Source organism: Mixophyes fleayi, chromosome 4 (genome assembly GCF_038048845.1).
Source record: "Mixophyes fleayi isolate aMixFle1 chromosome 4, aMixFle1.hap1, whole genome shotgun sequence".
Lineage (NCBI taxonomy): Eukaryota > Metazoa > Chordata > Amphibia > Anura > Limnodynastidae > Mixophyes > Mixophyes fleayi.
The window spans coordinates 269,687,224-269,713,379 of NC_134405.1; the positions used below are offsets into that span (position 1 = coordinate 269,687,224).

General features: G+C 40.3%; 1 protein-coding gene across 1 annotated transcript in view; it reads right to left on the reverse strand.

The window, feature by feature from the left end:
• Positions 1-26,156, reverse strand: part of FSTL4 (follistatin like 4) — a 1,520,806-nt gene that overhangs the window by 901,192 nt on the left and 593,458 nt on the right. The gene's annotated exons all lie outside the window — the stretch shown is intronic.

Consider the following 26,156-nt stretch of genomic DNA (forward strand, 5'->3'; position numbering starts at 1 on the left):
CTCAACAGATTTTGTGGAGAGCCAGGATATCGAGGAGCTGATATTTCTGTTGTCCATAGTGATATTTCTGTGTTAAGAGGTGTGTGGGCGTAGCCTGTGAAACCGTCCACGGATAAAAATCTCTAGTAGGTTCTGTTTGAAAAGAGAACAGGTAAAAAGTATTTTTGCGTAGCGTTGAGAAATAGGTTGTTTTCACAATGGGTGCGAAGCAAACGCTAGAGATGGTTGATGTTGTGCTGCCTAAGGAAGGTCCGCTGGGTTTGGCGAGGTACCTTATGTTTAAGAAGTATGATGCATACGCTACGGCTAGTTGCGACACATGGGTCAAGATGACCAAGGATTGTGTTAGGCCTTTCCCAACAATAGGGAGTTTTAATTCAGAGGTGCTAGATAATGTAAGAGATAAAGTGAGGTTGATCAAATCAACGAAAATGAAAACTAAACATGATCATTGTTTAAAATTGTGGCACGTGGCAGAGCAGCGAGTGCACAGCGGAAGTAGGCGTGGTGAAAAGCACGCGCACGACAGCAGTAGCCGTTGAGAAGCGTGGAGAACTTAGCGCAAGCGAGCCCCCGCCACCCTATGTGGCGGGAGGGGTAAGTACAGCCATTATAAAAAATGAAAAAAGAGAAATTGCTAAGTTATATCCTGTTTTAAGTCAGTTTAAAGCAAGTGTATCAGAAGAAGAAGACGAACCCACTGTAATTTCAGCCATTGCCCATGCAGTTAATATGCTAGAGGTTCAGCGTAAGTATGGGAAAGGAGCAATGGCTGAGCTAGGTGAGAGTAGTGTGACCACTAGGAGGGATAACATTCTAAATACTGAAACAGCAAATCCAGTAGTGACCTCTGAAGACAGTGAACCAGTGGGTACGTATCCAGTCCGCACAATATCAGTTCCCAATGGGAAGGCGGACAAGGATGGTGTAGTTCCTTTAAAAAATGTTACAATGCATTGTCCCTGGACTAGATCAGAATTACGTTCCATTATGACCGAATTCCCAGATCCTAGAAAAGAGTTGGCTAAGTGTCAGAAATTTGTTAAAGACTTAGGAAATGCACACGAACCAACCAATAAGGATTGGCGTGTAGTTTTGAGGGCGTGTCTTCCTCCCAATACTGACATACAAAAATGTATTAAAGATTGTTTGTTGGATGAAGATGACACCTTGATGGATGAGATTAACCAAGAGAATATAGAACAAATTGTCAAACATTTAGCCATCTATTTTCCAGTAGTGGTAAATTGGAGTAAAATTTTCACCATTAAGCAAAAAGATAGTGAAACGGCAGCGGGCTATTTCTCTAGGGCTCTAGCATCAATGACACACTTTACCAGAATAACTGACATAAGAGAGGATCCACATCACACGGAAGTAGCTGTAGGGGTGATAATGGATGGTCTTAGGGAAAATTTAAAGACCAGAGTACAAACCTCATTACCTAATTGGAGAGGTATCACAGTAGATTATCTTAGGGAGTCTGCTGTGGAACATGACAAAAATATCTTTAGAAAGAAAGAAGAGAAAGGTGAAAGGTTGATGATGGTGAGTATTCCCTGCAGGAAAAGGTGGTCTGGAAGGCGAAGGGATGTGGTCAAGAGTCCTCAGGACTCTGGAGGGATGGACAAGGTAAGCGTGTAGCTCCCCGAATGTACTATCCAAGCCTGGCTGAAGCAGCACACGGTCTGGCTCACCTGGGTAAAGAAGGTATGTGCAAACTGGTGAGAGCATACTGGTGTGCTCCTGGATTTTCCTCTCAGGCTGGTAAGAAAGCAATGTCATGTCTTACTTGTTTGAGGAAAAATGTTGGGAAAACTTCCAACTGAGCCATCCCACATCCCTCCTACAGACGGACCTTATCCAATTACCACCGTGCAGGAATCTAAAGTATGTGTTAGTATGTATTGATGTGTTTTCCGGTTGGGTAGAAGCATATCCAGCAGCCACTAATACTGCTGTGTTCACTGCAAAGAAAATTGTACAAGAGTTTGTGTGTAGGTTCGGTATCCCTAGAATCATTGAAAGTGATAGGGGTACCCATTTTACTGGTGATATCTTCCAGAATATGTGTAAGCTCATGGGAATCAGTAGCAGACTTCACACCCCTTACCGACCACAAGCCAGTGGTAAGGTGGAAAGAGTAAATGGGACTATAAAGAACAAGCTTGGTAAGATAATGGATGAAACTGGGTTGGCGTGGCCTGAAGCTTTACCACTAGTCCTCCATAGCATTCGAACCACTCCTAGACCCCCTCTTAACCTGCCCCACTTTGAGATATTGTTCGGCCGACAACCTCATTTGATCGTGAGTCCACAAGACGACTTGAAGTGTAATAATGAAGCGACTGTACAATATCTTATAAAAATGAGCAGACAGCTAAAGCAACAACAACAAAAACTAAAAATGCTGTTACCTGGTATGCCAGAAACGAACTGTCATGATGTTGAACCTGGGGACTATGTTATGATCCGCAATTTCTTATGTTCAGGTTGTTTAACAGACCATTGGGAAGGCCCGTACCAAGTGCTGCTGACCAGTACTACATCACTGAAGGTTGCAAAGAGAGACACTTGGATCAATTCCACCCACTGCAGGAGAGTCAGTAACCCGGAGGAAGTGCGAGATAAAACCGAGACCGACGACACAGATCTGTCACTCGTAAATCTGTTCCGGGACACCTAAAGCCTGCAGTCAAGACACCTGAACCAGAGACGTTGCATCAGAACTATCTTTCCAGTGATGGAGTGGCGGTTTTTGTTTTTCTTTTGTTCCAGGATTTTCCTTGTTTTTACTTTTTCTAGGACATTCTATTTTTGTGATGGAGGACAGAGGAAGGTTCTGGCAGTGATACGGATGAAATGGAGATCGAGGAAAAGTTATTAGAATATCTAGAGCAGCCCATTATCGAGCTTGGTCCAGGGTTATGAAAAGGTCTGCTAGCTCGGGAACTCGGAGACAGTGTGAGGGGCTATTGTCTGATGAGTATTGTATCTGCAAGTTCTGTGACTCCCTAGTTGAAGAGAGATGCATCCAGCGATGCCAGTCCACCGGTAATCTGAATGTGGGCGGGCATCCTCTGGAGGATTAGCACTCCTTGGTGGGTAAGGTCCTAAAACAAACCAAGTGCTGGGTGTGCTCTCACGTGCCGCAGGGGCAGCATAACATAGGATTAGTGCCATTTCTATTAAACATCTCCGAAGTACTTGAATTGAGGGGTGGGAGGCCCATAGAGGGGAGGTACAATAACACTAGGTCCCCTATTCTAACACTTCGACAATACTCTGTAGACAGATCTTTGCTGTGCCTAAATATCTCTCATGCAAAGCGGCTGGAGAATAGGGAAGCTGACCTATCAGATCAGACAATGGCTCGCCACGCTCATTTTGGAGGGAGACTTGCAAGGCCACCAATAGGCAGGAATGTTAATGGAAGTTACAAATTAGGGCGTATAACCAAACATAAGAAAGTATCCATTGGAAAAGTCTCTATAGATAATTGTAAGAATGTCATCCATGCTGACACATGTCTTGAGCAAATGCAGACACTAGGCATGGGTATTTTTATCAAAACTCTGTGTGATATAATTAATGGACATACTGTTCCTTATGTTCTCCCTGATGATGTGTACTTTGTTTGTGGGAGGAAAGCTTATTCCTGGGTGATTCCGAGTTCCAAGGGTTTGTGTTTCTTAGCTAAACTGGTTCCTGAAATCAGGACTATTGCTCATGAAGAAATGGTTGGTATTCACAAGACTACTACACCACCATACATACACACACAGTATGAACACTGTGGCAAGAGAAATATGATTCCTGGTGAGGAACCCATAGCTACAAAATTGATTAGTGAAACCACTGGGTTTAAAGTTATGGTTGCTCTAGATCTCACCAGGACCGCTCGGGGAACGTTATACTTTAAATATATCCAAGACCTAGCTAAATTAATAATTTTCCACAATAGAATGTATGTGTGAGAACACGCAAACAATAGGACTGATATAATGCAGTTATGATTAACATAGCAGGTACTTTACCAACGCTATAATTAGTTACCATTTAAGATCACTTGGGTAGGGTATCATTAGATTTAAGTAACAACGATCTTACTGCTAAAGAGTAGTCTTGTTAAACTCATACTTAGGATTATCAATCACCAATTTAAGAAACTAACGAACTGCAGGAGTCAGTCTAGGTGGCATTAATTATAAAAAAGATCATACCACCAAAATTTCTAAATGTTACATTGATTAAGTAAGTCTCATTATGGAGTGAAACATAAAAAAATATATTGTTAAGCATGATCAAGTGATATAACAATTATTGAAATATATTAAGTAGCGGGGCATAGCAAATATTTTTGCTATTTTAATTCACCTTTTTTGCACTTTATTTATTTTATATTTCGCTATTACATTTGGAGGGATAATATTCTCTTTTTAAAGTAAAATTAATAAAGATTTACATGTTTTATAAGAAGATCGCTGAGTGCCTCTGCAACCACATTTTCCCTCTTTCTCTTCTGTTCTGATATTAGAATCTTTGTGTGTGAGTGCACCATCCAGCACCAATAGGTCAAATGTGATTAATAATTGTGTATTATCTGGTATTACAATAGCGATCACCTAGTGCAGTTTTTCTTCTAAATCTAATATCACCGAGATGTATGATGACACTTTCAGGTATACTGGGAGGGAGCTACAAGCGTACAAGAAGGAGTTGGTGCAACATAGACTGGTACTAAATTATCTCACCTCTATTACTGGTGGATACTGTGTGACACTGGCCAACCAGTTCTGTATCAAATGTTGCACGTACATCACCAATAATACGGATGACCCTAAGGAGGTTATAGACCGGAAGATGGATGAAATTCTGCAAATGAAATGGTAATTTCGAAAGAACCATAATTCTTCGTTATATTAGGTCAGGGAAAAGGTGGCAGGGTGGTTCTCGTGGTTGAACCCATTGAAATGGTTCTCTGGTTTGGGGGAGTGGTACAGGAAATGGTTGCTAGTGTAGGTAAGCTCCTTCTCCTTATACTGGGTGTCATCTTAGCAATTGGTTTATGTGTCAAATGTGTTCCTACTGTGTTGAAGTGTGGAAAACAGTCCTCTGGGAGAAACACTGAGAACGAGACTGAAAGGGTGGTGAAAGATGCCGAGATCATGGTCTGTGAAGAAGTGTTGTTTAATCCTGAACTTGAGACGGTTATTAGGTGATAGTTCATAACACTATCAAAGGGTGGGGCTGTCGAAGTCAGCAAATTGGATAAAGCAATTTCAATTAATATCGAGCAAACTTGATCGTCTTTGTCTGAAATTATGCGTAGAGCACGCTACGGCGTGGAAGGGCGTATCCAGCCGCAACACGTGGCAATAACAGTTTTTACACTTTAGTATACATTCGCACCAACACACACATTTGTAAATAGTACACATTAATCGTAGTTGCAACACATAGTTATTTATGTCGAAATATAGTAGTGTTTATGTGTAATATTATAAGTTATATGCATATTAGTGATATATATGTTTCAGGTTACAGGAAATGTGTCATGTCTAATATCATATTAATCCCCTTTACATCAGCAGCTGTGCGGTGCATTCGGCAAAGATCACACATTGCATACTCTAGTTATTGATGTTAGGGAATAAACCTTTAATATGATATTAACTGTCAAATGCTAATGGATTGATTGTAATTGGAGTTTGGCGGGAAGAACAGAGCTCATCCCCTGGAGAGACCCCCACCTTTGGATTCCTTAGATTGAATCAGCCTATGATGTGTAACCCCCTGGACCCTCCTGATGTCTGGACCAAAAGAAGCAAGCTATACCATCTGCATTGTTTCACTGTATCTCTGTTTGCATATTAGCAGTAGCTCTCATGTAGTGTTCAGTCACCTTGACCACAGACTTCAGGACTGAATGACTGTTCACTGGATCCAGAGTGCCTGCGATAAGTAACGGCTGTACTTATTATTATTTCGCTTGAATATATTCTGCTACTTTTTGAGAATAAATCTTTGTGCATTGGAAACACAAATCGAGATTCGGCAATCGTTATTGAATAGCAACAAAACGCTTATAACAATATATATATATTGTAACAAAGGGAGGCATTTAGATGACAAAATGCAGAGAAAGCATGCAAGCAGTGTAAAACATTGGTGCAGTTATGTACCTAGATTGATGGTAAACCATGTAAAGACTTATGTGTGACAAACAATAGTTTAAGTTTGGTTAACTAACATAGTTTGACAGCTCCTTCCTCAAGTAAACAAACAGTATGTGTCTGTGTAAACAGAACCATTGATGGGGGTTTCCTCTTAAAGGGAAGGTGGGGGTGTCACCTGCCCATCAAGCTAGGGCTGGGGGAGGAGTATCATGTATAAAAGCTTGCTTGTATCATTTGTTCAGTGAGACCAAAGTTGGGGAAGCTGGCTGGTCTATAGAGAGCTGTTTTTTGTCTAGCTAGCGTGTAGGGTCTCCAGAATTGCTGTTAAAACTGTATGGTGTCAAAACATTTACCATCCTGACAATAAAACTACATAAAAAGGAAGTTTGCGTGTGCTTCAGCAGAAGCGGGCTCTTGCCACAACTGGCTACCACCATGCAACAGAAATTAACTTCTGATGATGACGTGGAGGCATATCTAATAGCCTTTGAGTGTGCCGCCACCCGAGCCAAGTTGCCACCTGGGTCTTGGTCTGAATACCTGGCTCCATATCTTTCAGGAGAAGCACAGCAAACTTATATAGACCTAGATGAGGACCTGGCTGGTGATTATTAGTGGCTAAAAACCGTCATCTAAGCGAGGGTTGGAGTCACCAGAGCAGGGGAGACCCAATGATATCATGACTGGAGGCTCTCCAAAGATATACCAGGTCGGACTCAGCTTGCTGAACTTGGTAGAACACAAAAGAAGTTGTTGCAGACAGAAAAAAACACTGTGGACAGAATGATCGAAATTCTGGCCATTGACCACTGTTTCCGGGGTATGGACCAAGGGCTTCAAAGGTGGGCGCGACAGGCGGATCCTCAGTCATATGGGGAATTGGCCGCTGTAGGGGAGAGATACAGCACCTTGCAGCATATGCCCAAACCTCCGTTGCCCACTTCAAAGTTTGTGCCTCGGTCAAAGACTGGCATATGGAACAGTGGACCGGATGCTGGTGAGGAGAGATTGCTGGATAAAAAGGCAGCCAAACCTGCATTAAGTCCAATCTGCTTCAAGTGCAAAGAGCCTGGACATTTGAGGGCTCAGAGCCCAATGTTAGTAGAGCATATTTATTGTTCACTAGCGTACACACAGCCAAGCTATCTGAGCAGCTGTACAATGGTAGCAGCCGTTGCCCCAAAGCTGCCATACCCTTTAATCTGGGCAGGTACGTCCAACTGTTCAAGCAGATCCTCCAGGAGCGAATCCAGCCAGACACGTCGGCAATTGAAGCACCGGCCGCAAGTCCAGCCTTGATGGAGGAGCTTGAGGGAACAGGGAATGGAAAGCGCCAGGATCTACTAGAAAACCTGAACCAGACAATTCAGGAAAATACAAATCCTAAGAGGTGGGAGTGTAGACAAAAGAGAGCTGCACCAGTATCAACGCAAAACCAGACTCTGGCATCATTCGTTGGCGAGACCTCGGGTGAAGGGGCTACGCCGCCCAAGGAGGACTCAGACTGGGCAGGACGGTCTAACTTGTTTCCACTAAGAGACTTTGGCCAAGACCAACTTGGAGATGCTGCCTTAGCTAATGTCTATAATAATGTGGTTGAGATTAATGGGGTAGAGAAGGCTAACAAGCTTGCAGAGGGTATTGCCTATTATATGGTAGAGAATGATCTACCATATAGAGATGCTAATGTACAGGGTAGAACTGTGGAGCAATTGTTAGTACCACAAATCCATACATCACTGTTCTCAAAGCTGCACATACACATCTGTGTGGGTGTCACGGTTAAATTCAGGAATACAGCTAGGAGCCACAAATATGGTAAAAAACACTCAATGTTTATTTGCTGAAGTGTACAAACAGTAGGTAATCATGAGCTTGTAGTAAATATCAGGTACAAAGCGGATGCAGGAAGCAGGAGGTAATATTAACTTGCAGAAAACACTAGGTGCACAGCTGATGCAGGGAAGCAGTAGGTATGGAGAGTTCCCAAGCAGCAAGTAACCAGAAGCATAGCAGAAGGCAGGAACAACAAAGTAACAACAGGATGTAATGACAATAACCAACCATGTTTGCTGGAGTGACAGGTATAAATAAAGGAAACACTCAGGTGCAAGGAATAATTATTGCAGCAAGGTTAACTCCTAACGCACAAGAAGCAGGCTGGACAACCGAGGTAGTATACACAGCAGGTGTACTGGCAGCAAAAGCTAAAAGAGGCTTTTGGAACTTTCTCCCCAAGAGTAATCGCAAAGTTTAGCAATAGTTAGTATCGCTAAGCGGTGTGATTGGACCGCATGGTTTATTGCAACCGTGCTTGTGACTTGAGTTGAACGGTCAGAGGAATTACGCTGGTACAAACGGGTAAAACTCCGGAAATACCAGTTCAGTAATGCTCAACAGATTTTGTGGAGAGCCAGGATATCGAGGAGCTGATATTTCTGTTGTCCATAGTGATATTTCTGTGTTAAGAGGTGTGTGGGCGTAGCCTGTGAAACCGTCCACGGATAAAAATCTCTAGTAGGTTCTGTTTGAAAAGAGAACAGGTAAAAAGTCTTTTTGCGTAGCGTTGAGAAATAGGTTGTTTTCACAATGGGTGCGAAGCAAACGCTAGAGATGGTTGATGTTGTGCTGCCTAAGGAAGGTCCGCTGGGTTTGGCGAGGTACCTTATGTTTAAGAAGTATGATGCATACGCTACGGCGTGTTGCGACACATGGGTCAAGATGACCAAGGATTGTGTTAGGCCTTTCCCAACAATAGGGAGTTTTAATTCAGAGGTGCTAGATAATGTAAGAGATAAAGTGAGGTTGATCAAATCAACGAAAATGAAAACTAAACATGATCATTGTTTAAAATTGTGGCACGTGGCAGAGCAGCGAGTGCACAGCGGAAGTAGGTGTGGTGAAAAGCACGCGCACGACAGAAGTAGCCGTTGAGAAGCGTGGAGAACTTAGCGCAAGCGAGCCCCCGCCACCCTATGTGGCGGGAGGGGTAAGTACAGCCGTTATAAAAAATGAAAAAAGAGAAATTGCTAAGTTATATCCTGTTTTAAGTCAGTTTAAAGCAAGTGTATCAGAAGAAGAAGACAAACCCACTGTAATTTCAGCCATTGCCCATGCAGTTAATATGCTAGAGATTCAGCGTAAGTATGGGAAAGGAGCAATGGCTGAGCTAGGTGAGAGTAGTGTGACCACTAGGAGGGATAACATTCTAAATACTGAAACAGCAAATCCAGTAGTGACCTCTGAAGACAGTGAACCAGTGGGTACGTATCCAGTCCGCACAATATCAGTTCCCAATGGGAAGGCGGACAAGGATGGTGTAGTTCCTTTAAAAAATGTTACAATGCATTGTCCCTGGACTAGATCAGAATTACGTTCCATTATGACCGAATTCCCAGATCCTAGAAAAGAGTTGGCTAAGTGTCAGAAATTTGTTAAAGACTTAGGAAATGCACACGAACCAACCAATAAGGATTGGCGTGTAGTTTTGAGGGCGTGTCTTCCTCCCAATACTGACATACAAAAATGTATTAAAGATTGTTTGTTGGATGAAGATGACACCTTGACGGATGAGATTAACCAAGAGAATATAGAACAAATTGTCAAACATTTAGCCATCTATTTTCCAGTAGTGGTAAATTGGAGTAAAATTTTCACCATTACGCAAAAAGATAGTGAAACGGCAGCGGGCTATTTCTCTAGGGCTCTAGCATCAATGACACACTTTACCAGAATAACTGACATAAGAGAGGATCCACATCACACGGAAGTAGCTGTAGGGGTGATAATGGATGGTCTTAGGGAAAATTTAAAGACCAGAGTACAAACCTCATTACCTAATTGGAGAGGTATCACAGTAGATTATCTTAGGGAGTCTGCTGTGGAACATGACAAAAATATCTTTAGAAAGAAAGAAGAGAAAGGTGAAAGGTTGATGATGGTGAGTATTCCCTGCAGGAAAAGGCGGTCTGGAAGGCAAAGGGATGTGGTCAAGAGTCCTCAGGACTCTGGAGGGATGGACAAGGTAAGCCTGTAGCTCCCCGAATGTACTATCCAAGCCTGGCTGAAGCAGCACACGGTCTGGCTCACCTGGGTAAAGAAGGTATGTGCAAACTGGTGAGAGCATACTGGTGTGCTCCTGGATTTTCCTCTCAGGCTGGTAAGAAAGCAATGTCATGTCTTACTTGTTTGAGGAAAAATGTTGGGAAAACTTCCAACTGAGCCATCCCACATCCCTCCTACAGACGGACCTTATCCAATTACCACCGTGCAGGAATCTAAAGTATGTGTTAGTATGTATTGATGTGTTTTCCGGTTGGGTAGAAGCATATCCAGCAGCCACTAATACTGCTGTGTTCACTGCAAAGAAAATTGTACAAGAGTTTGTGTGTAGGTTCGGTATCCCTAGAATCATTGAAAGTGATAGGGGTACCCATTTTACTGGTGATATCTTCCAGAATATGTGTAAGCTCATGGGAATCAGTAGCAGACTTCACACCCCTTACCGACCACAAGCCAGTGGTAAGGTGGAAAGAGTAAATGGGACTATAAAGAACAAGCTTGGTAAGATAATGGATGAAACTGGGTTGGCGTGGCCTGAAGCTTTACCACTAGTCCTCCATAGCATTCGAACCACTCCTAGACCCCCTCTTAATCTGTCCCCCTTTGAGATACTGTTCGGCCGACAACCTCATTTGATCGTGAGTCCACAAGACGACTTGAAGTGTAATAATGAAGCGACTGTACAATATCTTATAAAAATGAGCAGACAGCTAAAGCAACAACAACAAAAACTAAAAATGCTGTCACCTGGTATGCCAGAAACGAACTGTCATGATGTTAAACCTGGGGACTATGTTATGATCCGCAATTTCTTATGTTCAGGTTGTTTAACAGACCATTGGGAAGGCCCGTACCAAGTGCTGCTGACCAGTACTACATCACTGAAGGTTGCAGAGAGAGACACTTGGATCCATTCCACCCACTGCAGTAGAGTCAGTAACCCGGAGGAAGTGCGAGATAAAACCGAGACCGACGACACAGATCTGTCACTCGTAAATCTGTTCTGGGACACCTAAAGCCTGCAGTCAAGACACCTGAACCAGAGATGTTGCATCAGAACTATCTTTCCAGTGATGGAGTGGCGGTTTTTGTTTTTCTTTTGTTCCAGGATTTTCCTTGTTTTTACTTTTTCTAGGACATTCTATTTTTGTGATGGAGGACAGAGGAAGGTTCTGGCAGTGATACGGATGAAATGGAGATCGAGGAAAAGTTATTAGAATATCTAGAGCAGCCCATTATCGAGCTTGGTCCAGGGTTATGAAAAGGTCTGCTAGCTCGGGAACTCGGAGACAGTGTGAGGGGCTATTGTCTGATGAGTATTGTATCTGCAAGTTCTGTGACTCCCTAGTTGAAGAGAGATGCATCCAGCGATGCCAGTCCACCGGTAATCTGAATGTGGGCGGGCATCCTCTGGAGGATTATCACTCCTTGGTGGGTAAGGTCCTAAACCAAACCAAGTGCTGGGTGTGCTCTCACGTGCCGCAGGGGCAGCATAACATAGGATTAGTGCCATTTCCATTAAATATCTCCGAAGTACTTGAATTGAGGGGTGGGAGGCCCATAGAGGGGAGGTACAATAACACTAGGTCCCCTATTCTAACACTTCGACAATACTCTGTAGACAGATCTTTGCTGTGTCTAAATATCTTTCATGCAAAGCGGCTGGAGAATAGGGAAGCTGACCTATCAGATCAGACAATGGCTCGCCACGCTCATTTTGGAGGGAGACTTGCAAGGCCACCAATAGGCAGGAATGTTAATGGTAGTTACAAATTAGGGCGTATAACCAAACATAAGAAAGTATCCATTGGAAAAGTCTCTATAGATAATTGTAAGAATGTCATCCATGCTGACACGTGTCTTGAGCAAATAGAGACACTAGGCATGGGTATTTTTATCAAAACTCTGTGTGATATAATTAATGGACATACTGTTCCTTATGTTCTCCCTGATGATGTGTACTTTGTTTGTGGGAGGAAAGCTTATTCCTGGGTGATTCCGAGTTCCAAGGGCTTGTGTTTCTTAGCTAAACTGGTTCCTGAAATCATGACTATTGCTCATGAAGAAATGGTTGGTATTCACAAGACTACTACACCACCATACATACACACACAGTATGAACACTGTGGCAAGAGAAATATGATTCCTGGTGAGGAACCCATAGCTACAAAATTGATTAGTGAAACCACTGGGTTTAAAGTTATGGTTGCTCTAGATCTCACCAGGACCGCTCGGGGAACGTTAAACTTTAAATATATCCAAGACCTAGCTAAATTAATAATTTGCCACAATAGAATGTATGTGTGAGAACACGCAAACAATAGGACTGATATAATGCAGTTATGATTAACATAGCAGGTACTTTACCAACGCTATAATTAGTTACCATTTAAGATCACTTGGGTAGGGTATCATTAGATTTAAGTAACAACGATCTTACTGCTAAAGAGTAGTCTTGTTAAACTCATACTTAGGATTATCAATCACCAATTTAAGAAACTAACGAACTGCAGGAGTCAGTCTAGGTGGCATTAATTATAAAAAAGATCATACCACCAAAATTTCTAAATGTTACATTGATTAAGTAAGTCTCATTATGGAGTGAAACATAAAAAAATATATTGTTAAGCATGATCAAGTGATATAACAATTATTGAAATATATTAAGTAGCGGGGCATAGCAAATATTTTTGCTATTTTAATTCACCTTTTTTGCACTTTATTTATTTTATATTTCGCTATTACATTTGGAGGGATAATATTCTCTTTTTAAAGTAAAATTAATAAAGATTTACATGTTTTATAAGAAGATCGCTGAGTGCCTCTGCAACCACATTTTCCCTCTTTCTCTTCTGTTCTGATATTAGAATCTTTGTGTGTGAGTGCACCATCCAGCACCAATAGGTCAAATGTGATTAATAATTGTGTATTATCTGGTATTACAATAGCGATCACCTAGTGCAGTTTTTCTTCTAAATCTAATATCACCGAGATGTATGATGACACTTTCAGGTATACTGGGAGGGAGCTACAAGCGTACAAGAAGGAGTTGGTGCAACATAGACTGGTACTAAATTATCTCACCTCTATTACTGGTGGGTACTGTGTGACACTGGCCAACCAGTTCTGTATCAAATGTTGCACGTACATCACCAATAATACGGATGACCCTAAGGAGGTTATAGACCGGAAGATGGATGAAATTCTGCAACTGAAATGGTAATTTCGAAAGAACCATAATTCTTCGTTATATTAGGTCAGGGAAAAGGTGGCAGGGTGGTTCTCGTGGTTGAACCCATTGAAATGGTTCTCTGGTTTGGGGGAGTGGTACAGGAAATGGTTGCTAGTGTAGGTAAGCTCCTTCTCCTTATACTGGGTGTCATCTTAGCAATTGGTTTATGTGTCAAATGTGTTCCTACTGTGTTGAAGTGTGGAAAACAGTCCTCTGGGAGAAACACTGAGAACGAGACTGAAAGGGTGGTGAAAGATGCTGAGATCATGGTCTGTGAAGAAGTGTTGTTTAATCCTGAACTTGAGACGGTTATTAGGTGATAGTTCATAACACTATCAAAGGGTGGGGCTGTCGAAGTCAGCAAATTGGATAAAGCAATTTCAATTAATATCGAGCAAACTTGATCGTCTTTGTCTGAAATTATGCGTAGAGCACGCTACGGCGTGGAAGGGCGTATCCAGCCGCAACACGTGGCAATAACAGTTTTTACACTTTAGTATACATTCGCACCAACACACACATTTGTAAATAGTACACATTAATCGTAGTTGCAACACATAGTTATTTATGTCGAAATATAGTAGTGTTTATGTGTAATATTATAAGTTATATGCATATTAGTGATATATATGTTTCAGGTTACAGGAAATGTGTCATGTCTAATATCATATTAGTTCCCTTTACATCAGCAGCTGTGCGGTGCATTCGGCAAAGAGATCACACATTGCATACTCTAGTTATTGATGTTAGGGAATAAACCTTTAATATGATATTAACTGTCAAATGCTAATGGATTGATTGTAATTGGAGTTTGGCGGGAAGAACAGAGCTCATCCCCTGGAGAGACCCCCACCTTTGGATTCCTTAGATTGAATCAGCCTATGATGTGTAACCCCCTGGACCCTCCTGATGTCTGGACCAAAAGAAGCAAGCTATACCATCTGCATTGTTTCACTGTATCTCTGTTTGCATATTAGCAGTAGCTCTCATGTAGTGTTCAGTCACCTTGACCACAGACTTCAGGACTGAATGACTGTTTACTGGATCCAGAGTGCCTGCGATAAGTAACGGCTGTACTTATTATTATTTCGCTTGAATATATTCTGCTACTTTTTGAGAATAAATCTTTGTGCATTGGAAACACAAATCGAGATTCGGCAATCGTTATTGGATAGCAACAAAACGCTCATAACAATATATATATATTGTAACAAAGGGAGGCATTTAGATGACAAAATGCAGAGAAAGCATGCAAGCAGTGTAAAACATTGGTGCAGTTATGTACCTAGATTGATGATAAACCATGTAAAGACTTATGTGTGACAAACAATAGTTTAAGTTTGGTTAACTAACATAGTTTGACAGCTCCTTCCTCAAGTAAACAAACAGTATGTGTCTGTGTAAACAGAACCATTGATGGGGGTTTCCTCTTAAAGGGAAGGTGGGGGTGTCGCCTGCCCATCAAGCTAGGGCTGGGGGAGGAGTATCATGTATAAAAGCTTGCTTGTATCATTTGTTCAGTGAGACCAAAGTTGGGGAAGCTGGCTGGTCTATAGAGAGCTGTTTTTTGTCTAGCTAGCGTGTAGGGTCTCCAGAATTGCTGTTAAAACTGTATGGTGTCAAAATATTTACCATCCTGACAATAAAACTACATAAAAAGGAAGTTTGCGAGTGCTTCAGCAGAAGCGGGCTCTTGCCACAAGTGGTGTCAGGAGCGGAATTATCCGGGAAGCAAGTTTCTGCCCAGACGTCAACTTGGAGGAAGTACTGAGAACCCTGATGAATGTGGCTGCTGCGCAGCAAACTCAAATGCTATAAATCACCGAGGCACAGATGTAAAACACCAGCCTCTTAAGGGAAGAGTTAAGACAGGTGAGGCATGACAGAAATGAACCACCTTGTCCAGCTCTGCAGAAGACGTCGCCAGCTGATGACATAGAAGCATATCTGGTGTCCTTTGAGAGAATTTCAAAAAAGGCAAAATGGCGTCCTAAAGATTGGGCTGAGATGCTGGCGCCATATCTGACTGGTGAAGCTCAGCGAGCTTATATGGTTCTAGATGAGGACCGGGCCTCTGATTATTTGCACCTAAAGTCTGAGATATTGGCTTGCACTGGGGTTTCCGGGCCAGGCCGAGCCCAGCACTATCACAGTGGCGCTATGATAAAGAAAAGCCCGTTTAGAGCGCAATTGGCTGAGCTTTCTAAAAATTTAAAGAAATGGCTGCAGCCTGAGGAGAATTCGTCTTCCCGGATTATTGAAGTTCTGGCGATAGATCACTGCATGCCGGCAACTGATGCAACGGTCGGAAGCCCGATCTTAAAGGAACCGCCTGAGAATCCACAACATCTGGACATCGATCTTTGGGAACCACCAAACTGGAATGCCATCCTGGGAGTCACAGCAGGAGTTCCACAAAAGCATCCACCTGTGGGGAAACATGGACAGTCCAAACTAGCATTGGCCGGTGATGTCGCGGATGAGCCCACCCTGCCTGTCATTGAGGATACGGACTGGTCCACAAAACTAATTTTATTACCTCTGCAGGACTTTGCTCGTGACCAACTTAATGATGCCACCTTTGAACATGCCTTTAAAAGTGTGAGCGAGGTAAATGGGGTAGCGAAAGCTGCCCAGCCTGCAGAATGTATACCATATTTTATTGTCAAAAATAATTTCCTGTATAGAGTTGCTATTGTACAGGGTGAAAAAATAGAACAATTAATGGTTCCTCAGGTCCATGTACGTGTACCGCTAGTATTAAAAGCAGCACACACACATGTTTGTTGGGGACACCTAGGGGAGGATAAAACACGGGAACGAGTTCTGCTTAGGTTTTACTGGCCCAGTGTACACATGGCAGTGAAAAAGTATTGCTGGTCCTGTCCCATTTGTCAGAGAACCTGTCCCAAACCCATGTACAGGGCACCTCTCATTTCAATTCCAATAGTACAAGTTCCCTTTGAACGGATAGCCATGGACCTTGTGGGGCCACTGGAAAAATCCACATGTGAGCACCAATGTATACTAGTGGTGCTTGACAACCAGGTATCCAGAAGCAATTCCCCTACGAAAACTAAAGTCCAGCACCATAGCTAGAGAACTTGTATTGATGTTTACACGCTTGGGAATACCAAAAGAAATTCTCACAGACAATGGTACTCCATTCATGTCCAAACTGATGAAGGACATGTGCCAATTGCTAGGGGTTATGGCACTTCACACTTCCGTGTATCATCCACAAACAGATGGCTTGGTGGAACGCTTTAACCACACATTAAAGCACATGCTCAGGAAAGCAGTGGCTCAAGAAAAAATAGATTGGGACACTCTTATTCTTTATTTGATGCTTGCCGTCTGTGAGGTACCTCAAGCTTCAACAGGGTTTAGTCCCTTTGAGTTAATGTTTGGGAGACAGCCCAGGGGTAGATTGGATATGTTAAAGGAAGAGTGGAGGCAGCAAGGTCCCAGGGAGCGAAATCTGGTACAATTTGTGTCCCAAATGAATGAGAGGCTAGGAACGATAGGGCCCATTGTGCAGCAACATGTAAAAGAGGTTCAGGAACGACAGTAGAAAAGTTATGACAAAAGTGTTGTTGTTTGATCTTTCAAGCCTGGGGACAAGGTTCTACTCCTGGTTCCTACCCAGGAAAGCAAACTTTTCACCCATTGGCAGCGTCCATATGAAGTTCTAGAGGCTGTCGGTCCTGTCAATTACAGGGTCCGCTAGTTCGATAGGAGAAGGGAGGAGCAAATATATCATGTTGCCTTCCTTAAACCTTGGCATGATCAGGAAACATTTCTTTAGGTAGTGAGTACTGCCATTGAAAAGTCTGAAGTGCCCATAGAGCCAGCTTTGTCTATTAAGCAGAGACAACAGACTGAAGAAATTATTTGCTGGAACAGGGATGTCTTCTCTTCCATTCCTGGGCCCACTACCTTAATCGAACACGACATTGTCACTCCGCCAGGAGTCAATGTAAAACAGAAGCTGTATCACATTCCAGAGGCCAGACGGGTGGACGTGAGAAAGGAGAGTCCACTATTGAGTGGAATAGTCCCATTGTGCTTGTCCTAAAACCCAATGGGACAATTATGTTTTGCAATGACTTTAGGTGCCTAAACAGTGTGTCCCAGTTCGATGCCTATCCGATTCCATGTGTGGATGAACTGGTAGAAAATCTTGCTGGTTGTATCTATTTGACAACTTTTGATCTAACAAAATGTTAGTGGCAAGTCCCCCTGACTTCCACAGCCAAGCCAAAGACTGCATTTTCCACCCCTGATGGTCTCTATCAATATAAAGTCCTACCCTTGGGTTGCATGGGCCCCCTGCCACCTTCCAAAGGGCCATGAATAAATTGTTACGGCCACACACAGCTAATGCAGCTGCTTATTAGGATGATCTACTGATTTATACCCCAGACTGTGGATCACATTTAGCCAAAGTCGAGGCGGTCTTAGCTTTATAAAGGTCAGCAGGACTAACAGCTAACCCAGAGAAATATGCCATAGCCATGAGAGAAGCCAAATATTTGGGGTACGTTGTTGGTCGAGGGTATGTAAAACCCCAGCTAGACAAAGTGGAGGGAGTCAAAAATTGGGCAAGACCAAAAAAAAATCACAGTTAAGAACCTTTCTAGGTTTCATAGGTTACTACAGGCATTTGTAAGCCACTTCGTCACTAGAGCTGCTCCACTTACAGACATGTTAAAAAAAGTTGTCCAAATAGATCAACCTGGTCTGATTCTGCAGAAGCCGCCTGGTCTGATCTTCGGTTAGTACTTTGTTCCTCTCCCATTACACAAGCACCAGACTTTTCCCGGAGGTTCTTCCTTCAAACTGATGCTTCTGGTGTTGGCTTAGGTGCATTCTTGTCACAGGAGAAGAATGGAGTAGAAAATCCTGTCCTGTACCTAAGTCGTAAAGTTACTTCCGAGAGAACAAAAATATGCCACCGTGGAGAAAGAATGTTTCGCCATAAATTGGGCTGCAGAAGCTTTGCGCTATTATCTCCTAGGCAGAGAGTTCACCTTGATAACAGACCATGTACCATTAAGATGGATGCAGAACAAGTGGGAGGTAAATGCCAAGGTAACCCGTTAGTTCTTAGCACTGCAACCTTTCAAGTTCTCAGTAGAACATAGACCTGGGATTCTGCACAAGAATGCAGATGCATTGTCACAAAAATATGCGCTCCTCGCAAAGTCCGCGTCCCCCTACTTGGAGACGCTAGGGGGAGGGATATGTAGCAAAGGGAGGCATTTAGCTGACAAGATGCAGAGAAAGCATGCAAGCAGAGTAAAACATTGGTGCAGTTTTGCACTTAGATTGATGATAAACCAGGTAAAGACTTATGTGTGACAAACAATAGTTCAAGTTTGGTTAACACACATGATTTGAAAGCTCCTTCCTCACAGCAAACAAACAGGGTGTGTCTGTGCAAACAGAATCATTGATGGGAGTTTCCTCCTAAAGGGAAGGTGGGTGTGTCACCTGCCCATCAAGCTGGGGCTGGAGGGAGAGTATCATGTATAAAAGCTTGTTTGTATCATTTGTTCAGTGAGACCAACGCTGGTAAAGCTGGCTGATTTTTGTCTAGCTAACGTGTAGGGTCTCCAGAATAAAGAAGGTTTTGTCCTCTTGCTTCTGCAATTTTGTTGTATTAAATGAATTTCTCGTGGAGCTATTTTCTATTCACTGGTTAGAGCTATGTAATGTAATCCCAACATTAGAAACAATGATTATATTGTGTGTGCTGACATTTCCTATCCAATTCTGTCAGGTAACCTCTGTCCTATATAGAATGATATTTTCATTTTAGAGTATCCGTTCAATCCATTGTAATCAAAGGTAACCTTCTCTGGGAATTCAAATAAGTCCCCCTTGTCATAACCATATTTAATTTATTAACTTGCTGTTAAAATGTCAGTGATTGGCTGGCTAAGGTTATCATATTACTTGCAAAACACTCAGTGGAATAACAAAGCATTGTTGTTGGGCTACAAACCCATCCAGGAATAAAGAGCAGACAGACTAAAGGTAATCAATAATATTTGCATATTGAATATTTGGAATATTGGATGTGGAAGTTATGGTTCAACTTAATGTAGACTTGTCAACCTGATCTAACATGCTTATTATCCTTTTCTTTAATTACTGGTCATGTATACTCACTAATTCCAGAATGCAAATTATTGAGAGGAGCTGAAATAGAAGCATTTTTATAGTTTAAAAATATGGATGTCTCTGCAACTAGTAGTGTTTCTGAAAATACTTGGGGTTAGGTGCCTTGATTAAGATCACCACATTTGTATTCACTCCTACGATGCGCACACAAGATATGAAATGTCGAAGTCAGAAAATTGGATAAAGTCATTTCAATTAATATCGAGCAAACTTAGTTGTCTTTGTCTGAAAAGATGCGTAGAGCACGCTACGGCGTGGAAGGGCGTATCCAGCCACAACACCTGGCAATAACAGTTTTTACTCTTTTACACACATTTGCACAAACACACACATTTGTAATTAGTACACATTAATTGTAGTTGCAACACATAGTTTTTTATGTCGAAATATAGTAGTATTTATGTTTAATATTAAAAGTTATATGCATGTTAGTAAAACATATGGTTCAGGTTATAGGAAATGTGTCACGTCTGGTATAATTTTAATCCCCTATTCATCAGCAGTTGTCCGGTTCCTTCGCTGAAGAGATCGCACATTGCATACTCCAGTTAGTGATGTTAGGGAATAAATGTTTAAAATAATACTGACTATAAAATTCTAATAGACTGGTTGAGACTGGATTCTTGGCAGGAAAGTCGGAGCACATCCCCTGGAGAGATAACCCCAACCTTTGGATATTTTTGTTTTAACTAGCCTATGATCTATAACATCCTGGACCATCCTGAAACCTGGACCAATAGAAGCAAGCCACATCATCTGCATTGTATTACTGTATTTCTGATTGCATATAAGCAGGAGCTCTTTATCTAGTGAGCAGTCTTCTTTTACCACAGACTTCAGACCTTAATGACTGTTCACTGGATCCAGGGCGCCTGCGAAAAGTAACGGTTGTACTTATTATTATTTCACTTGAATTATTCTGCTACTTTTTGAGAATAAATATTTGTGCGTTGGAAACACAAATCGAGATTCGACAATCGTTATTGGATAGCGACAAAACGTGCATAACAATAATTACAAGTGACACAAGAGGAATTGTACATTTTTTTATATTATATTCTTTGTTTATACATTTATTGGAGTCATGCAACAGTTTATGTATACCAATAAAATGCAATTAATTGATAAAAGTTGCTGTAAATCAGTTGAAGACTAAATACATTTAAAAATATTTATTTTAAGAATGACATCCCCCCATTCCCTCTCCGTCACTTTACCTCTACCCATATATCTCCCATCTCCTTAACCCACTACTCTTTCTTATCTGCTCTAATTCTGACCTAATCTAATATTCTTACTTTTTTATAATACTTATATATAATTACTCATTTGTTAAATAGTACATGTCCTGTATAAACAATTTAAATTTATTATACATTCTGTTTTTTTCAATACTAATAGATCCAAGAGCTGCTCTCACAGGAGTCATCACCTAAAGATATGGGGATCTGCCCTTCTGCTCCATGGGAGGTTTCTGTCCGCCCTGAGCTCGCCTTAGGACAGTAAATATCCATGTTTTTCAAAATAAAATGTTTTTAAAAGGTATATGCTATATGGGTCCGTGCATGTCCCTTCTTGCAGCTGATGTGCACAAACTAATGACTGAACAACTTAAACAAACTGTCAACATATATTATTTTTTATAAATTGTTCCTCCTAGTAATGTCTAAAATCTTATAGTACTCATAGTTTGCTATTGTTGTGCATGAAAAGGTTTAGCAGCAGTTTGACAGATGCCTAAAAGTACTGCTCTGTGCTAGAGGGGCCCTGGTTGTCTATCTTATTCTGAAACAATAAGAAAGGTGCACCAAAAGCTAAAAAAAATCTTTAGAAATATGACGGAAATTGTGTGCTTCTGTATATTAAAAAGATTTTTATTTCATAAATTTCACCAAATAATTGTTAAAAGAAAACTAGATATAAACAGATATCAATACCTAAAAAATAATTTATTCTTATTCTTAGCTATCTTATTCTGCCTGTGGCTTTTTGACTTCTTCTATTGCTGACCCCCATTATCAAGAACAGTCCTGTTCCCACTCAAAAGCTACTGACCTGCAACAAGATCAACATTGACATGATCTCTGCTGTTGTAAACATTCTGATGATTTGATTGGCTACATATTGCTCCACTCACTTCAAAACATGATATACACAGACTTGACAGAAAAATAAAGATTGATAGGAAAATGGTACTCTGACCTAGTCAAATGCAAATTAATTTTTTTTTCTATTTTAATTATAATTTTTCACATTATTTTAAAATAATTTAAGCATCTGATAAATACGTTATTATTGTACGCTATAATTTTAGAGTTTATATATTTGGGGGCTGCACCATTACTGCCAGAAATGTAGTTTCTGCAATGATATAGCAAGATTTTTTATTATACTTGAAAGTGGTTTCACATGCTGGGTCAGCAATTCTTGTGCAGAGATGCCAAGAAGCAAGAATACAGTTTTAGGAGGGAACCAAAGGGCACTGCTCTCCAATGTCTCCAGAGAAGAAAATTTGTTTGACAAGACTATATTGATGCCAACACTTTTTTAAAGCTCCTAATTCTCACAGAATCCAGATTTCATTTACCTATAAATATTTAAGCTTGTAGTTTTCTGTGTTCACCAAAGTCAGCAATTACTCTTTTTTTGCCTTGTCAGGTATTTCTTTAAGCTATTTATCAATTCTCATTTCTACTCTGATACCTTCAAAAAGGTATGCTAGCATGGTAGGAACATTTTTAATCTTACCATAACACATAGCTCTTAGAAAAGGCTTAGGCAATCTGTGGTAACTAGCAAAGCATACTGGGATTTGTAATTCCAACAGCAGGCAGCTGCAGAAATGCTCGTATTGTGCATATAGTAAAAGAGTTACAAAATGACATATATGTGATAACTATTTTAAAAAAATCCATATTCTGATAATAAAATGAATTGGAAATCATTATTATTTTTATACTGCTTTATACTGTGTTAATATATAATTTTGTTTGTGGCATTGAGGTCCAAATGTTCGACTGGTTATATTGCATCAAGGTTTACCAAATCAGGTGATCCATAAAGCTAAGTAAAACTTATTTGACAGTATTTTAGGACATTTCATTTAATTTGCCTTTAAGTGCAGAATTCTGACAACAGTATTGCAGAAAAAAACATTATTATTATTACTATTATCAGTAGGGGATAGAGCTAGAACAAAATAGATGAAAATTCTTTTTAAGAATATGAACTGCAACTACACCTAAAATATACCCTATGTACCATATTTTCATAAACATATATTTTGAGCAATTATCTTACATGGAAATAAAATGTTATGGAAATTAGTAATTGAGTAAAGGGAAAACCTTAAAATATTTGATTTTTCTGAAAAAACTTGAAAAAAAGTTAAATTATTTTGCATGGTTTAGAAATCTGACAAACAATAAAAGTAAGTGATAAGCTGAGTAACTGAATATTTGAAATTAAAAAAGATGACAACAAATATGTAAAAAATAAATACTATTAGACATGTTCTTCCAGGTAAAAAATGTTTTGATAATCATGCATTTTAACTTCTATCAGTAGAGTAAGGTATACAGTGGCCAGGCTGCACTACCAGCAAACATCAATTCATGTTGGATGATTATTGTTTATTGATCAATGATTACTTTGCAGGAATACCACACTCCAGTCTCACCACACACCTCCTATTGCCAGTAATAAGTGGGTAATGAGTTATATAGGTCTGCAGGTCAGATTCTTTTCACTGACATGATAAGAACAAAATGTCAGGTAAAGCAGCTGACTTTGTGAGACAGACTATTTTCTTTTCATTGGTGCACTTACACCCTCTACATTCCTCTCTGCCAGTGATCAGTGTGAGGTAGAATAATTGGGGCTGTTCCCTATTCATTATATAACATTGAACACTATTACTAATCAATTATGCTTTACTCAATTTAGCCCTCAATTCTTTACTTCCTTCACCAGTGTGAAGCTAAGCAGTATATATAATGGAGATTGCCTGTGTATATGATGGGAATAGGAAAAGTTGTAGAGCAGCCCAGCACTGTCTAGAATTATAGACACGTTCCCATACATACTGGTCATGCCCATTGGCGGCATGGTGTGGAAACCCCTTTCTAGAAATCTTGCGTTTGCCCCGAATTTAAAGGACAGGTTGGTTAATAGCCATTTTAGTAACACCAAGAAGGCATTACCAACTACTACAGAATCCTTTAAATGTGGAGGCTGTAAAGCCTGTGATTATATGATTAAAATTAAGGAATTTAAGGACAAATTTGGAGAAAATCATAAAATAGATCAATTCCTTAATTGTAATTCCAGGGGTGTTATTTATGCTCTTAGATGCCCTTGTAAGAAGTACTATGTTGGTATGACTAGCAGAATTATGAAAACACGCATTCTGGAACACGTAGGAACTATAAGGAATGCAAAATCTGATAAAGATAAGTTTAAACAACTTACTTCAGTGGCTAGGCATATCCTGAATGAACATGGAGGTACTGCTTATGGTTTGGAAGCATTTGCTATAGAACAGATCCATTTGGGTATAAGAGTAGGGGATATGAATAAACAATTGCTTAAGAGAGAGAGCAGATGGATCTTTCTTTTGGACTCCCTCATACCCAATGGTTTGAACGAAAATACTAACTATGCATGCTTTTTGGGGTGATATGTATATCATCTCTGTTTTTCTATCATTTAACATTTTACATGTCATGTCTATGAGCATTATATAATTATTATGACCCGAGAACCACCGTCGATATTTACTTATTTGAATGTTATACAATTCTTTTCCTCCTGCTTTTGAGAACTACATGAAATATTCATTCATAACGTTCTGCTATATATTCATTGTCATAGTCTTTTCCACATTCCAACCTCATGACAACTTATTATGCCCACTGAATGATTATGGTGGGTATTATCTGAAATCTATAAATACATGTGATATTACATCCTTTTGGATATAGGAAGTTTTGATGGGATGAATTAACTGTATTAGAGACTCTTTTCATATTTACCTTTCTTTCAAATATCATCTCCCAGTGTTTACTCTTCTACTTACCTTTTACACTTCAAACGCTATATGCTGTATCCATGGTGATCACATATAAAGTTATATTTATTCATCAGGCATAAGACTTATATCCATTTAATATTATGCCACATTCTGTATGAATCCTTTATTTCTTTTTGGAAATGACACTATGAGATTTGTATTAGTACTGGGTCATTGTATGTTTGCGATCCATTAATACAATCTTTTATATACTTACAATCGATATAATAAAATGTTGATACAATCATTGGTTGTCACTGATGCCTGTCACAAATCCAGACATCTGATTGGCTGTCCCTGCTATAAATGACCTGGTTTATGTCACAATCGGTTCCTCTTGATAAACCTTTTTTGAAGTGAAACTTACATTGGGGGTTATGGGTAATTGACGTCAATACTGACGTCATACCCGGAAGTGGAGCCAGTGAGCAGCGGTGCCGCGAGCGCTCTCTTACCACTGATTATGTGATTAGTACTTTAGAATTTCTTGAGCAACAGCGTTTTTCATATATTTAGTAAGGGAATGCATGGCAATCGCTATAGCAAGTTGGTGCATTCATTATTGAGGAGAACTCATGTACGACTATTATATCCCATTTTACCATTAGTTATGGACATCTAGGGGAGGCATAACGGCACATATCTGTTTGGGACAGTACCTTTCTAATAAAATGCTGTTTTGGTACTTTTGAACAATAAATACCACTTTATAAATATTTGCACTGTGACAGCATTTATTGTTTTTGATCTTTGGATCAGTACTAGAATTCATTCCCACCAGTTTTTATACTCCACACATACTCCTAGTAATGTGATTTAATCCAATATTGCATACTATATTATTTCAAGGAGATTTAGCTATACATATCATTCCTTCTAGTCTCAGTGTCTACTCTTTAGAGATCTGGAACTTGCTTTACAATACCAATGTATGATCCTTACATGCTCGAATAATTATTTCATGCTCTATACACTGGCATATAATCACTTTTAATGCTCTCCCAATAAGGGTTACCAATATTAGTCTTTTCACCTGCCCAAATATATTACATAACAATTTGTGGATTTCAAGGGTGACAATCATATTGGTTTATAGTCGATTCACCATATGACCCTCAATTCCTTACCTGGCTACTCTACCTTAGGTTTTTTAATACACCGCTATATTTTTTTTTCACACAATATCCTTTACTTTCTTTTAATATTTCACTTTTTACCAATGAGGTTAAACAACATCATTTGGATAGATATGTTTTTATAATTATTAATAAAGGCTTTTGCCCGGAACAATTAATAGTAATAATTGAGTTACTTTTTCAGTGTGGATAGGAGTGCTCTTACAATCCATCTTTCTGTCTTGGTCTTTTCTCGTTTGCCCCTACATGTATAGTTAAGCATGCACTAGCAGGATTAAGGATAACTC